Source organism: Salvia miltiorrhiza, chromosome 4 (genome assembly GCF_028751815.1).
Source record: "Salvia miltiorrhiza cultivar Shanhuang (shh) chromosome 4, IMPLAD_Smil_shh, whole genome shotgun sequence".
NCBI lineage: Eukaryota > Viridiplantae > Streptophyta > Magnoliopsida > Lamiales > Lamiaceae > Salvia > Salvia miltiorrhiza.
In genome coordinates, this window is record NC_080390.1 from 17,400,466 (window position 1) to 17,406,977 (window position 6,512).

Genomic DNA, 6,512 nt, shown 5'->3' on the forward strand with positions numbered 1-6,512 from the left:
GCAGAGCTGAAGGGTGCATAGCTGAACTCTTCAGCTTCCCGAGCTAGCTCTTCCATGTCTGCCGATCCAGCACAGACTTCCACACATTCATGTTCCTGTACAAATACCTTCTCGACCAAGCCATTAATAGCATCTATATATGAGCATTCATTCACAAGGTTTGCAGAAGGCATTGCACGATTTTCAGTCACCGAGAAAGACACTGATTCCCCTAACACTGTCATTTTAATAGTTCCATGTTTAACATCAATCAACGTGTTAGTGGTCGCCATAAAGGGTCTTCCTAATAGCAGAGTGTGGTCTCTACCATTCTCATGCACATCCTCAATCTCAAGCACAACAAAATCAACGGGCACAATCAAACCCCCGACTCTAACCAGAATGTCCTCTACTATGCCACGGGGATACCTAATGGACCTATCAGCGAGTTGGAGGCACATGCGAGTGGATTTCAAATTACCTAACTCTAATTGTTGAAAAATAGAGTAAGGCATCAAATTAATTCCCGCCCTCAAATCTAACATACCCGTGGCTTCCTTACCATTTCCCAAAGCAATATTAATCACAAAACTACCTGGATCGCGATGCTTTGGTGGTAAGGATTGCTGCATGATTGAGTTCGCTACTTCAGAGACCAACACCTTCTCATTGTCGCCAAACCTTCTTTTGTTGGATGCCAACTCCTTGAAGAATTTCACATATGCTGGTACATTTATGATCACGTCAAGAAGAGGCAAATTCACATTCACCTTGGCCAACATGTTGTAAAAATCCTCGAACTGTCGGTCCTGCTTCTCATTCCTCAATCTGCTCAGAAAAGAAACCGGTGGTCGATAGGGTGTAGTAGCTTTGTGTAGTTTGACCTCCTTCTCCTTCTCCTTCTCTCCTTCCTTTTGCTTCTGCTATGATCTTTCTTCTTCACGAGGGCTCATCAGAGTGGAACTTGGCAGAGCTGACCCTTGCGTGGCGAGATTCTGCAGAGCTGACTTCGGTAGCTCTGAAGTCTGCAGAGCTGGCTTCGGCAGAGCTGACTTCGGTAGCTTTGAAATTCTGGTCTGCTCCGGTAAGATGGTCTGCTCTGGCACATCCACTTTATTGGCCATGAAACTTTCCGGGCTGCTAATGTTGCTGAATTTGGTTCAAAGTGCCGGAGAGTTGGCCAACGGTTGTTTCAAGCCTTTTATGGTAGATGCTTGAGACTCCATATTCTGCTTGGTAATCTCCATATTTTGTTTGCTTATCTCCATAAAGGCTTGCAACGTTTCTTCGAGCGTTGATTTTTGTGGTGGCATCGACTGAGCACTCTGTTGCGGGATTGATTTCTGCTGTTGGTATTGTGGTCTATACGGTTGAGAAGAGCTCTGCTGTAGTGGGAAATATTGTGGTTGTTGTTGATAGCCCATTTGGGGTGGTCGACGGAATTGATTCCCCTCAAAGTTTTGATTTCCCCATCTAGCGTTCGGCTGACCTCTCCAACCACCAATGACATTCTGTTGACCTTGATTCATATTCTGCCCGTATGGTCTGCTTGGCCCTTGATTGTAGCTCTGAAATCCTTGTGCCGCATAGACCTCAGCTTGTCCCTCCGGAGTAAACTCGCCCATTCTGTGGCACTCATTAGTTCCATGGCTGAAATCACCACAAATCCCACAAGGTTCAACATTCTGCAGAGCTAGGTTCGGCAAAGCTGAATTCTGCAGAGCTGCACTCTACAGAGCTGAATTCTATACCGGCACGGGAGGGTCTTCCATCTTTCCCATCTTCAACTGTTGTACTTCCCGCATGATCGAGGCCAATTGTTGCTGCATCTCGTACTGATTCGTCACCGCACTGGCCTCAACTCTTCTTCCACCGACGGACTTCTGTTGGGAGCTCTCGGCTAAGGTTTTGAAAATCCCTTTTAACTCTGTGGCCGTCTTTCGAGCTATGTTGCCTCCTGCCGTGTTATCTACCATAAATTGGGCAGTTTGCACTAACCCATCGTAGAAGAATTGCATCAACATCAGATTAGTGAATTGATGTTGAGGGCATTGGCGGAGGTGTTCTTCATATCTCTCCCAAGCTTCATGTAAAGGCTCATCCGCTCCTTGGGTGAACTCCATTATTTTCGTTCTAAGCTCCTGTATCTTGTGGCTTGGGTAGTATTTCAGCATGAATTTTTCACAAGCATCTCCCCAAGTAGTGATAGAGTTGGGCGGCAAAGATAGCATCCACGTTCTCGCTCGGTCTTTAAGTGTATAGGGGAAACACTTGAGCTTGAGTTGGTCCTCTATGAGATTAAGCAAAGGAATTGTTTGCACTTGTGTGCCAAAATCCGGGATGAATTGTTGCGCGTCCTCACTCGGCATCCCGTGAAACACCGGCGACAAACTCGAATCATTTGGCTTGAGATTATAGTTTCTCACGGCGGTGGGGAGCACGATCGTCGACGTGTTGATATCTCCGATTACCGGACTGGTGAAGTCTCCCATATACTCCATGTTCTGTTCCATAACCTCATTCTCCTCGTTGGTATTCTGCTCTGCTTGGTCAGATTCAGAGCTGGCGCCTTCCTCCCTCTTTTCTACTGTGTATTCTGCCGTGGGTGTGTTCTGCTCTGCCGCGTCCGTGTTATGCTCTGAAGGATCAGAGTTCGCTAGCAGTTCTGCTCTGGAAGGATCAGAGTCAGAGTATTCTTCGTCAGTTCTGGCAGAGTCAGACTCAGAGTCGTCTGCTCTGTCTTCTGCAAACACTCCTTCGCAGCTGTTCTTCCTGAAAATCCCATCGTACATGCTATGCAACGGAGACACAAGTTTGCCTTTAAGACTATGGCGTCCCTTCATACACAACACTACACGAACGGATCAAACGCACCGGCGGGAAGAACAATAAAAATAAGAAAAATGGAAAACAAAATAAAGCAAATAAAAACGACACAACTAAAACGCCTAAAACCTAGCCCGGCAACGGCGCCAAAATTTGACTCAACCTAAACACTACTGTAGATTGACTCGCAATAGGACGTGATCTATTGTAACGTGTAAGCTAACCCAAGTCGTCTCACAAGGAAAGTCTTAAAGGGCTTTCAGTAGTATCGGGAGAAAAAGCAATAAAAGAAGATTTAAAACTAAAAACTTGAATTAAAACTTAAACTTAAATTAAACTTAATTTGAATTTAAACTTAACCTAGGCAAGAATTTAAACTACCTAAATTAAACCTAACTTATGAAATTAAATACTTGTAAATTACAAACCAACTAATCTAGGCGTGAAATTAAGGTGCATAATTTAAATTGCATAATTAAAAAGAAAGCATAAGCATGAACGAAAGACATAAACATGCTTAAACAAAATAAATTGAAATGAATTATAAAATACCGTAAACGTCTTGAACGTGTAATCGTGTCACTCAATCACAAGCCAAGAATAAAAACTGAACAAAACTAAATCAAAACCTAACTAAGAACAATGAAAATTCGAACACTATGAAAGCAAGTAAATCCTAAGTTTCGGCTGCCAAGGGAAGAAGATCTCAAAGGCGTCAAAAATTAGGGCGAAAGATTATTTTACAATGAAAATTAAACCCTATTTATAGACATCAAATTCCTCTTAATCACCATGAAAGTTGCCATGCAAAGTAGAACTCCAAATGCAATAAGCTCCAGCTGGCCAAGTTCGCAGCTCTGCATCGGCAAGGCAGGGCTAAAACAATCAGCTCTGTAGTAGAGCGCTCTGAGAAGTGCAGAGCTGAAAAGTCAGCTCTGCATAGTTGACTCTATCATTCAGAGCTGCATAAGTTAGCTCCATAAAATTCAGCTTTGGCGATAAGTGCAGAGCTGAAAAGTTAGCTCTGTAGAGTTGACTCTGGCGAGTAGTGTAGAGCTGAAAAGTCAGCTCTGTAAAGTTGACTCTGGTGAGTAGTGCAAAGCTGAAAAGTCAGCTCTGTAAAGTTGACTCTGCTCTTCCGGGTTTACTCTGGCGCGTATTTTAGCTCTGTCGAGTTAGCTCTGCTCTGGAGATTTCAGCTTTGCTCTGCATGTTGGCTCTGCTCTCCTACAGAGCTATCTTTGCAGCTCTGATCTGTCGAGCGTCTCTGCTCTGCTTTGCAATGCGGGCCTTCACACTCTGGCGCGGGCTTTCAGCTCTACAGCGAGCTTTTCAGCTCTGCAGTCCAGAGTATGCACATAAACACGATTCTTAGCCCAAAATCTCCAAAATTTGCACTCTTCCATCTATAAAACCTAAATCTCCTGCAAAGCATAAAATAACACATAAAACGCACCAACTTCCAGAAGATTATCTTAAAATAAGCTCATGCAAACCCCAAAATTTAGAACAATTAAGCATAAATCAACCCCCCTCCCCACACTTAGCCTTTTGCTTGTCCTCAAGCAAAATCCATATGAATCATAGGAAGAGATTGATTTCAACAATGCTAATTTCCATCAACACTACTTTAATGGTTTAAATATTTTTTATAGAAACCTCTTCTGACAAACTTATGAGAAACAAATACGAAGTAAGCCACGTGGGGTGGACCGTTACTCATATTGCTAAACACTTTGTCTAGAGACCGCATGTGGAGGTCTACATAATTTTAAGAATAAAATTAATTAGAAATAATCACAATTTAACTTTGAAATTAAATTCTCGAATTTTGACATACTCACTCGGACCATGCCGCATTCAATTTAATTTCTTAGTTATCTTATTTAAATCCATCATCTAAAGTACTCGTGAAAAATTATACGAGTAAGCCACGTGGGGTGGACCGTTACTGCATAACTCCCACTACTTTAATGGATTTAAATATTTTTATAGAAACCTCATCTGACAAACTTATGAAAGAACAAACATGAAGTAAGCCACGTGGGGTGGATCGTTACTCATATTGCTAATCACTTTGTCTAGAGACCGCTTGTGGAAATCTAAATAATTTTTAATCATCCATAAAATTATTAAGCTTAGTTTTTTTCTTTCAAAAGGTTTGATCATGCTCAACACATTATCCTAAACATGCTCGTCTAGAACGCAACATGTAAAACATGCTCGCAGAATTCTAAAACATGCTTAACAAAACGATAAACCTAGCATGTTTGTCTAAGCGCAGTTAATAAACACATATTAACAAGCAAAGACAAAAAACAGCATGCATAGAGCATGAAAGATTAACACCACGACATGCAAAGAACATAATTAAAACAATAAAGTTCTTCGTGACCCATTCGTGGAACCCCATATTTCTAATCTATTAGAAAGAACAGAAAAGAAAAAGAAATAAAACTCAAAAAATGTAAACTCGGCCTGAAACACTTAGGCCCGTCTTTGGAATTTAGGGTTTGGACCCCCTAGGGTTTTGTAGAAAACTCGCCGCCTACCTAGGGTTTGGGACCCCCTAGGCGGCGCCGCCCAGCTCCAAACGCGCTGCCTACAGCAGGCCCGAAACGGCAAGCCGGAGGCGCACAAACAGCACCCTCCGGCGTGCAGGCAGCAGCATCCACGGCGCGCAGCCCGGCGTGCAGCAGCAGCCTCCCGGGAGCAGCCCCGGTTGTGCAGCGCAGCAGCCCCCGCGCGTGCTAACCGACAAGCCTCCCGGCGCGGCCCGGCGTTTGCTCAGCAGCGCCTCCCGGCGCACAGCACAGCAGTTAAGCAGCAGCAGCGGCACGGCAACATCGCTCCTTGTCCCGACAACCCGGTAAAAACTGGCGCGAGGACAGCAGCAACGGCAGCAGCGGCCCCGTCTGCCCTCGGTCCACCAGCAGCCATCAAGCCTTGGAGTTTGTGCACGCACCGTGGCGCACGGCACTCGCGCAGTGCGCAGCCCTTCGTGCCCTCGGCGCCCGCCGCCTCCCGGCTCTCCAACCTCCGTTCAGTCGATGTTGATTCGTCGTCGTCTTCGTCTCGATTTTCAACAATTACAGATTACAACGAAAAACAAATACAATTTGAAATCCTAATCTAACAACGGATTTTCTCGTGGTGAAAAACGATTACAACGTCAAAACGACATATCCCACGAATCAACAGACCACGAAGAACAGCAGCAGTAAAAACAACGCACATTATTAATCGTACATAAATTAATAATAGAGCCAAGAAATTAATCATGGGCTTTGATACCAATTGAAGGAATATTAAACTGAATTAACGTTCCGCTTTGCCCGACGATCGTTTCTTGGTTATTATTAATTTATCATACAACGATTAATCCCTAACATGCATCTATGAATTTAAGTGCTGCACATTGGAGTTAGAAAATACCTGAAGAATTCCTAAGAATTCGTCAATCCGTCGTTGAACAGGTCATCCAACTTCAAGCCTTTGTTTAAAGCCTCAAACGTCCTCTAATCGTATTTTGTCCAGAAATACGACTTCTTCCTTTTCGAAAGAGCTTTCCGTGGCCGCCTGTTTCGCCTGAATCGGAGTTCTGTGGAGGAAGTTATGGCTGTCCTCCTGAACTGCCAGAACTTGATTTCCTGCGAAAATTTGACTCCAGCTCTGATCTTCTGAACTGTATCCCGCTCAGCTTTCAC

The 6,512-nt window shown here is 44.0% G+C and overlaps 1 non-coding gene across 1 annotated transcript; it reads left to right on the plus strand.

The window, feature by feature from the left end:
* The first annotated feature begins 2,013 nt into the window (after positions 1–2,013).
* On the plus strand, positions 2,014–2,119 carry LOC131023993 (small nucleolar RNA R71). Its single transcript, XR_009101591.1, has one exon. It is a non-coding gene; the product is annotated as a small nucleolar RNA R71 (small nucleolar RNA).
* The last annotated feature ends 4,393 nt before the right edge of the window (positions 2,120–6,512 follow it).